Raw genomic sequence first — 9,840 nt, 5'->3', positions numbered from 1 at the left:
ACTCTGTCAAGTAAAAAATATATATATATATACATATATATGTATATATATTAAACTGTTTTGTTGCATAGTTTTTGATACTAGTAAAAATATTTGAGTATGATTGACATTATTAATTTTAATAAAATTCCGCTAGGGATTTTGTGGAATGAAACCCTTTATCCATTTATGCTTTTGAAAATGACCTTGTAAGATGTCAAAAACGCTATTGTATGATTTTGAGAAACACTTAATGATTTGTGCTTGATGCATTTAAACTGTTTATTGAAGGTCAAGGATTCTATTAGGGCATTTTTGTCAGTAAAATGTTGACAGAAATGAACTACATAGTTGAATTCTCACTGACAATACTGTCAAATTTGTTGAGAAAACTGTCTAATGATAAGGCCAGATTTTGCTCATTATTTCCTTAGTAACTCCCACTAGTTCATTAAATATTGCCTTAATTAGAGTGTGTGTTGTGTCAAGACATAGTGGCCCTAGTCACAATTTTCATTAAATACATATTTAGTTTATATTGTTATATATCCTCAAAGACTATGTATATAAATTATGTATTTGGAGGTGGTGAAATTATTTACATATTTAACAACTGTTAATCATTTTATATTGACCTTAATGTATATTTATATTGAACATTGAATTTGGATATCTACCATTTAGTTCAAAAAATCACTTTGAAATTAGCAAAATTCCAAAGTGGAAGTAATAACAAAAATCATGGTATTTTCTTATTATTCCTCCTTGTCATCTTGTCAGTGCTGTGTATTTTATGAAAAATCAGAGGTCACTACATAAGAGTTGCTGTTGCATGGTGATTTTTCTTTTCACTGCAACCTTCTTTACCATAATGATTATAACTGACACAAGATTTCTAAAGGCCTGATATTAAAGTATATTGAGTATATAAATATGGTAATATAGTGGCAAAAAGTCTCCTTTATCTATGCTAGTAATTATTTTAATGGAAACTTATTAGGTTTTTGCAAACTAGGTCACATATCTTCCTCTGTAGAAGTTGTGTGTCCAAACATGGTTGTGCGTGTGTGCGTGTTTGTGTGTGTGTGTAGAGAGAAAGTAAGAGAGAGAGATGTAAAATGGAGAAGTGTTTTGAATGTATGCATGTTTGGACATGCCGTGGTTGCACTATCTTGGAGCTGTGTTAGCCCTGGGAAAATGCCCCCTCACGTATTTTGCCTCAGTGTGTAAAGAGATTTGGATGATACTTATACTATCCATGGTGTCCTGTGAAATATATGACCAATTTAATTATATTTTGAATTACATATAGCCAATTCATACCTATCCTAAACCTCAGTTAACTTTGTCTTTTTTCTCCAATTAAATATTTTCATTTTTCTTCATTTATCATTTCATCTTTTATAGCATATAGGAATCATTAAAGTTTTTGTAACTGATTAGTGAAAATGGATCTCAAAATCTTAAACAGTCCTTCTTTTCTGAGAATCTGTCAATTTCAGCAGTCTTGAGAAGACCTTGAACTGTCATTGCTGTTTGTGTCTGCAGGCCTAGATTCAAAGCCCCACCTCAATAGTCATCTCTGTTTTGCTAACAGTCTTTGGTGTCTTATATACTTTGCTGAATTTTCTCATTTCATCTGGTGATTGTGATCACTTTGATTATACTAAATGTCAAGCTTTGAATATTCCTTCTTTGAAAGGATATTTCAATGGATAGCAGAAACATTAAAGATGAGATTGTGAATGTAATGTTAAAATTTCTAAGGTAGACAACCAGCTATCATTTGTGTAATCTGTGCTTCTATTATACATGTCCTTGCCTACTAGTACTGGCTTAGGTTTTAGTAGATTAAATTGTGGGAGACTGCATTTGTGCTTAAATGACAATATTTTACAGAAGAGCAAGCAAATGATTCTTTGTTAGTGGACGTCCTTAAATTCTGCTTCCTGTGATTGTAGTGGTATATTTTGTCAGTCACCAAAATACCTATACCCTGAAAACGTGTTTATATTTATCTCAATAAGAGTAGTGATATATTAACATATATGTATGTAATGTATATGTATATACATGCATGTATATACATATATAAAAATCTAATATCTCTGACATTTCAGTTTAGAATGCAAATTTTTAAATTATTTCTTTTTTCACTTCTTCTTAAATTATTATCATCATTTTATGATACAGCTCCATAGGCCCTGGGAATTCCCTTACCCACACCCTAAGTCAAACCCCAACCACTGAGTTCCCCTGTATTATTATTATAGTATAGTTCTTCATAAACAGTCATTTGTCCATCATTGCAGGCATGGATAATGGCAGAGAATCCAGCATCCTATTGTCAAGATAGTTAACAGTTTCGTTATAAGTCCATCTTTGATCTGGAACTAGGGATGCATACTGCATCTCCATTACAGTTATTATAATCTCCATTATGCACTTATAGTACATCCCTTTAAATGAAAATCCACTAAGCAAACTCAATAACAAGAAGAAAAAAAGGAATTAAATATAACATGAAGTTACATAACATGTTACTGAATGACTAATACATCACTGAAGAAATGAGAAAGAAAATCAAGAATATTCTTGAATAAAATGGTGCTGCTGCATGATCTATGAGTCATTGAAGAATTTAATGAGAAAAAATTTTTGGAAGAGATGAAACTAAAAATCAAAATCCATGAACTGTAGTTTCTGCTGACCTTTTTTGTTCAGATGTGTCTCCTGTAGGCAACAAATGGATGGGTTTTGGTTTTTTTAATCTGGTCTACTAATGTATGATGTTTGATTGATGAGTTAACCATTTGTATTCAGTGTTAATAAAGATATGTGGTAATTTGGTTCTGTAATTTTAGCAATGTTCATTAATTTACTCTTCTATTGTTATTTTACTGGGATGTTCTGCACATTCGCCTTTGGTTTTTGTGGGTACTTTTTCTTTTCTCTGTCAAGAGAACAACTTTAAGTATCATTTGTAGGGCAGGTTTGGAAGAAGCTTATTCTTTTAACTTTTCTTTACTGAGGGAGAATTTTATTTCATGTTTAAAGACAAAGATTTCTTTTAGAATCTGGAATATGTCACTCCATTCTCTTCTGGCCTGTAGAGTGTCCTGTGAGAGGTCTCCTGTGAGTTTAATTGGCATTCCTTTTTATGTCAGTTGATTTTTTTCATGTGCACATTTAAGGGTTTTTTTCCTTATGTCCAATTGAAGAGAGCTTGATGGTCATGTGTTGTGGAGAAGATCGCTTTTGATCAAACTTGTTTGGAGTTCTGTGTGCCTCCTGGATGTTGTTTCCCAATTCTTTGTCTAGATTAGGGAAATTTCAGTTTGTAGTACTGGATTTCTTTAAAATTAGTAATTTTTTTTATTGAATGAAGCCAAACAAATTAGTTTTCTAATTATTTTTATGGTAAAGAGGAAACATTGATTTATATGCAAGTCACTGTAAAAAATAGTCACACATGACAGGAGAAACTTGAGGAAATTTCACTAATATTATCTGTATTTTATGCTCATCAGTGGGCTTGGGGTGGGAAAATGAAACAGAAGACCCAGAGCAAATAGGGCTTTGGGGTATTTAGGTAAGTGATTAGAAAATCAGATTGTAGAGTCAGAGTCTAGTATGTTCTTGGGCAGGATACATAATGTCTCATTCTCTTCATTTGGAAAATAGGGATAGGAGTGGCATACTCTTTAGGGTTATGGTGATCATGGTTAATTGATGTTAAATATTTGAAACACATAGCAGCAGTCATCTTGAAGTGTATAGATGCAATTTCTTTGCTCTCTGTTTTCCTGGACTATGGTTGACACCGGGGGTTTATTCCCATGCCTTCTGTCTGTCTCCCTTTCTTCCATTTTTGAATAGTGAGTTCCTTCAGAATAAGAAACATGTAGAAAATGTGTAAAAGATTGGTTTGCGTGTCTATTGTTTTGATTTTCTTATGGAAAAGTGAGGTCTAAAATGCGGTTGGCGGCATTATCTTTCTGTCAGTATCAGGTACAAAACTGTCCATGTCACTTATGGTGTGGTGAAAGTCGCAGTTTGAATGTAGGAGGATCATGTTAATGACAAATAAAAGAAAACAAAGACTAAGGGATTGATTTTAGTCACTGTGAGTAGAAGACAGGCTAAAAAAGACATCACTGGTAGGAATGTAATATTCCCAAATTGTTCACTTTCAACGTAAAGTGCAATATTTCCAAATTGTCCACTTTCAAAGTGTAAGTCTGACAACTGTAGAATTGAAATTCCCTCCTTTTTTCAGCAAAGAGATGCCTAAAATTTCAAGATTCATTCAGTTCCATATCTTTAAGATGAATGCTATTGATTTCTCTCAATTATTTAGGGATTTAGTCTACCAAAAGCATACGTTTGTATGAAATACTTTAAATATAGGCTTCTTTTATGAATTCTGTAAAGTTTTTGCCTTAAATGAAAATGCCTGTACCACTCTTACAAAAGGCCAAATAATTTCTCACATATTCCTGTTGTCATCTGCCATTATCACCTACTAGTTCACCATTTAGCCCTCATTGTTTTCAAACTTGTTTGTGTTCAGTTTTCTTGCTTCAGCCTAGCTGATTTGGTTGTCCTCACTGGTGAGCTAAGTAGTATGATCATGTACCTGTCACATACAACTAAAGCAAATAAAATCTCTGATGCTTCTGACTTATCTAGTCTCAGTGCCTCTTACCTCCTTTACATTCTTGTTTACTTCTAATTATACCTGATAACAGCTTTGAGAATACTGAGGAGTTTTAACTATGCCTGAGTGGAGCCTTTCATTTTCTTAATATGCTTTCCATTAACATGTGCATTTTGCGTTCTAAATGCCCTTGAGTTACTCATAAATGTTCTCTTTGGTGTCCTCAACCTGTTTCTAGTTTCTTGGGGGTTGGAAACAGGTCATCTGTTTGTTTTGCTCCCTTTACAGCACTAGTGCATGATTAGTTCAAGCTATTTCTTGACTGACTCCACACTGGGGAAGTGCTCAGGGTATGCAAGTTTATTTTGAATTTGCTTACATGATTAAAAAAAATGGGTGAATACAGGAGTTGGTGGGGGAAATTTATGACTTCTTCAAAAGCCCAAGGCAAACATATTAATATATTTATCATTAGCATGGATTATGTCAATGTTGAATTTTCCTTTTATCATTTCTCCTTTTTTTTGGGCTGAATCCTGGAAGAAGATCCTTAAGACTTTAGGCTTTGAACCTTGTACCTGTAGACTTGAATTTTCCTTTGTTGAAGATGGTTCTATTTCACGGTATATGTAACTGGCTCTGCATTTGAAAGAATGTAGGGTTTCTAAACCCGAGTCAGTATTTTATGTAAGTTGGCATTTTCTTGAAATCAGAATGAACATTAAAAAATCTAAAGGAAGCAATTTATATATGTAATTAGCTTTACTGTGTTTTTCTTAAAAGTTAATGCACGAATACTATCTGCATAATTCAGGTCATTAATGCATGGTTGTGTATTAGACTCATTGACTGAGAGTCAATTGTCTTCCCGTTCTGACTTTGTTTGCCACTTCTTGCCCTTTCCCCACCCCGTCTCATTTTCTTTACTTTGGTTTGCAAAACATGCCTGCAGGAAAACCACGCCCTGTTTTCAAAGAGAAAATGATTTAGATTTTTATATATTTTTTGAATTGTCCTTATATATTATCGATTCTGATTTTGCTTTAATATGCTTCTATTTCATAAATAGCTCTATTTTTCAAACCTAAATAATTCATGAAAATATGAAATCTTCTTAAAATATGTTTTTCTATAGGACTTGTAGCAATCAGTGCAATTCTTTTTTTTAAAGATTTATTTTTTATTATTTTTTCATTGGAAAGGCGGATATACAGAGAGGAGAGACAGAGAGGAAGATCTTCCATCCGATGATTCACTCCCCAAGTGAGCGCAACGGGCCGATACTATGCCGATCCGAAGCCAGGAGCCTCTTCCGGGTCTCCCACGCGGGTGCAGGTTCCCAAAGCCTTGGGCCGTCCTCGACTGCTTTCCCAGGCCACAAGCAGGGAGCTGGAAGGGAAGTGGGGCTGCCGGGATTAGAACCGGCGCCCATATGGGATCCCGGGCGTGCAAGGCGAGGACTTAACCACTTGCGCCACCGCGCCGGGCCCAATCAGTGCAATTCTTAAGCAATAACCAGGAGCTTAGTTACTTCAGAATCTTGCAAATTCTACTTAAAAAGTGCACTATGTGTTGGTTAGTCCTTGCTTGACTCATTTATTCACAAATCCTTCATCCAAATATCTAGACCTTGGGTTTCAGCTACATTATTGAATGCTTGGGCTGGAGCTAATGCAATGAATAAAATCCGATCCTGACATGAAAAAAATTCAGTCTAGTGACAGAAATGAGTGATCAGATGAACAGGCAAGTGAAATAAATTATACTACAATGTGATCATTACCAAAAGGGGTCTTCAAAATGCTTCTTAAAATATATATTCTTTTAAACTTTTGATTAGTGTTTTTTTGAGACTACTAGAGATAGAAATATTTCTCATCTGCTGATTCACTTCTTACATGTTGGTAGCCATTGGCTGGCCAGATCCAGGAGCCAGGTGCCCAGGACCCAGGAACTCAATCCAGATATCCCACATTATATCAGTAACTCAACCATTTGAGTCATATTCATTACTTCCAGGATCCATATTAGCAGGAAGCTATACTCAGAACTTTTAATTTTTTAAACATTATTCTTATTGGAAATGCAGATGCACAGAGAGCGAGTGACTGAGAGAAAGGTCTTCTATCTGCTGGTTCACTCCCCCAAAAGGCTGCAATGGCTAGAACTAAACAAATCTGAAGTCAGAAACTTGGAGTATTCTGGGTCTCCCATGTGGGTGCAGGGTCCCAAGGTTTTGGGCCATCCTCTACTGCTTTCCAAGAAAAAAAAATGAATTTTGTGAAAACAAAAGAATAATAAGAATAGTAGCTTTTGCAGTTGGTTTTCTGATGTTGCGAATAAAGCGACAGCCTATGATGGCAGCATTCCAGATGGGTGCCAGATTGTGTCCCAGTTATTCAACTTCTATTTCAGTTCCAGGCTAATGATCTGGGAAGAACAATGCAATAGACCTCAAGTGTTTTAGTCCCTGTCACCCACGTGAGAAATCTGTAAGACTCCTGGCTGGTAGCTTCAATGTTGATCAGCCCTGGTTGCTGTGGCCATCTGGAGAATGAACCAATGATGGAAGGTCTCTCTCTTTCCATCTTTCTCTCTCTTTAGCTCTGGCTTTCAAATAAATAAATCTTTTAAAAAAAGAATAATAGCTACTAACATTCATCAAGTGGTTGATGTGTACTGGCCATTATCCTAAACATATTATTTGCATTGTCTCACTCTTTATAATCCCCGGAAGTAGATATAGTTACTGAAGCCCAATTAAGAGGGAAAAAATGGAAGCTCCAGGTGGTTAAAACAGTTTGCTGACAGTGTAGAACTGGGCACTGAGCCTAGTCAGTCCAGCTCTAGATCCTTTCTCCACATGTACATTCCATGTTAAATTATCTCACGCATGTTATAGTGGGAATTTCTTGATATTTTTCACATTCCAAGACTTGTGCATGGCAATGTATATAATTACAGAATAAAATGATATATGATATGCCAGAGATATTTTTGAAGACTTACAGAGTACTCCACACATATAATTGGGAGGAAATCATTAGATTCAGTGCAAAAAAAAAAAAATGTTGAGGCCTATTTTTGTTACTGCCTGTGCAACTTTAAATGTTGTTTAGCTTTTTCATGCTAAGGATGCTAAGTTGAATTTAATAAGCACTGGGCCTGGTGTGATGGCTCAGTAGCTACATCCTCGTTTTGCATGTGCTAGTTCTCCATATGGGTGCTGGCTGGTACCCGGCTGTTCTACTTCCCATCCAGCTCCCTATTTATAGTCTGTGAAAGCAATGGAAGAAGGCACAATGTCTTGGGAACCTGAATCCACATAGGAAATCTGAAGGAAGTTCCTGGTCCAGGCTTTGTATCAGCTCAGCTTCTGCCATTGTAGCCGATTCAGTAGTGAATTAGCAGATGGATCTTTCTCTCTGTATCTCCTTCTCTCTGTAAATCTGTATTCCCAATTTAAAAAATCTTTAAAAATTTGAAGTAAAAAACAATAATCACTTTTCAAAGCTATTATGAATAGTATACGGTAAATCACATGGTCTATAGAAAGCACTGAGTGACTTGATTCTAGTATCTTCAAATAATAAGTAAAAGTTCTTCGAGAAAACATGCTACTATGTATCAGGACCTTTGAAGTTAGACAAAACTTAGAATTTTCCTAGTTATAAAATGGGAATAACACAATAAGCTTAGGATCTTATGCGTTTTATACTATACTTTCCTTGTGTGTTTAATAGAAGTATAAGTGGAAGAAGTGGCATTGGACCTTTGTAAATGAGTAGGAGTTCGGTGCAGATAAATGGGTTAAAATAACTGGATGAAGCCTGATAAAACCATCCTAGCAAACCACCTTGAATTTAGCAGTTGCTGAGAGCTGAATCTCCCCTTGGTTGGTAATGTGGATGTCCTCAGGGGACAAAGACGGGGGCAGTCATGGACTAAGCATGAAGGAAACCACAGGGACTGAAGAAATAACTCTCCTCCCACCCCAATTTTCCTCCATGTGCTCATCGAGCACAAAATAGTAATGGAGAAAAGTGGGTGGACAGCTTCTCTTTTGTTGCTTGTCAGATTTAAGTTGGAGAGAAACGCACAGAGAGAATACCAGGGAAGTCTCCTGGTCTCCATCTGCTGTCATTTAATAGTTTTGTGTCTGCTTTTTTATATGTGTTTTGTCTTCTCCCTTGCTGTCAGCTGTCACTTCATGTGGTTGTCAGTGCTCCTGCAATACCCCAGTAGTTGGGGCTCAAGTGCTAGCATTAAAGAAATTAGAAGCTTTATAATCTTTGTCTCTAAGTTATCAGATAAGCAGCAGCAGGTGCACAAGAAGCAACAGCAAGGAAGAGACTTTGTTGAGTTCAGAAGGGACAGCAGGATTACCTGTGGTTTCCAGTTGAATTTGAGAGATGATTATGCACAGAAAAAAGAAAAAGAGGATAGTAGTATGAAGGAGAGTTTAGACTTAGATTATGTTCTGTGAACTTGCATGCAGAATTTGGCCTTACAATTTGTTCTTTTCACTCAAGATACTTAATGATACCTATTTTCCAGTGTTGTGATGCAAACTCAAGTAGCCCAGTTTCTTTGCCATTCAATAAATGCTAAATTTTCTATGTGCAATTAACTATTCAAAATCCAATGTGTTGTTATTTTCAGTTATTTACCTTTAAAGGCACAGAGACACAGTTTTCAAAAATTATATTGGATGGGAGCATGCAAATTAGTTTTGATTGGGAAAAGCATATTGACAAGTAATGCAAAATGCATTCAAGAAAGCAATGAAGAGAAATGAAAGCTTAGAAATGGTTCCAGTAGCAGTGTACATTGATGGGAAGAGAGTATTATCAATGTGCCTTGACAATAAAGCCAAATGGCTGAATGCACTGAGAAGTTCAACAAGGCAGAGAATACCTTAGATGATGACGAAGAAGTAGCAAAGGACTTTCTGGTGATGAATGCCATTACAGGCATGTTTACTTTTGTAAGAGGGTAGTATATATAGAGATGACTCTTAGGCAATTAATAATAAAGATGTGAAAAACGAGCTTTCTGAAATTACTAGATGATATTAGCTATATATTAGGTATAATATTAGACATATAGTAGAAAATAGATATAATCTTAGGTATATATTAGATCACATTGGGCAATATTAGAAGTAGAAATACAGTTTTGAACTATGGGAAGCAGCCCAG

At 35.6% G+C, this 9,840-nt stretch overlaps 1 protein-coding gene across 6 annotated transcripts in view; it reads left to right on the top strand.

The window, feature by feature from the left end:
* The window catches only part of DIAPH2 (diaphanous related formin 2), an 830,745-nt gene that overhangs the window by 272,275 nt on the left and 548,630 nt on the right, over positions 1-9,840 (top strand). The gene's annotated exons all lie outside the window — the stretch shown is intronic.

Source organism: Ochotona curzoniae, unplaced genomic scaffold (genome assembly GCF_017591425.1).
Source record: "Ochotona curzoniae isolate NIBS_2020 unplaced genomic scaffold, NIBS_Ocur_1.0 scaffold_1852, whole genome shotgun sequence".
Lineage (NCBI taxonomy): Eukaryota > Metazoa > Chordata > Mammalia > Lagomorpha > Ochotonidae > Ochotona > Ochotona curzoniae.
This window is presented reverse-complemented; position numbering and strand designations above follow the sequence as displayed.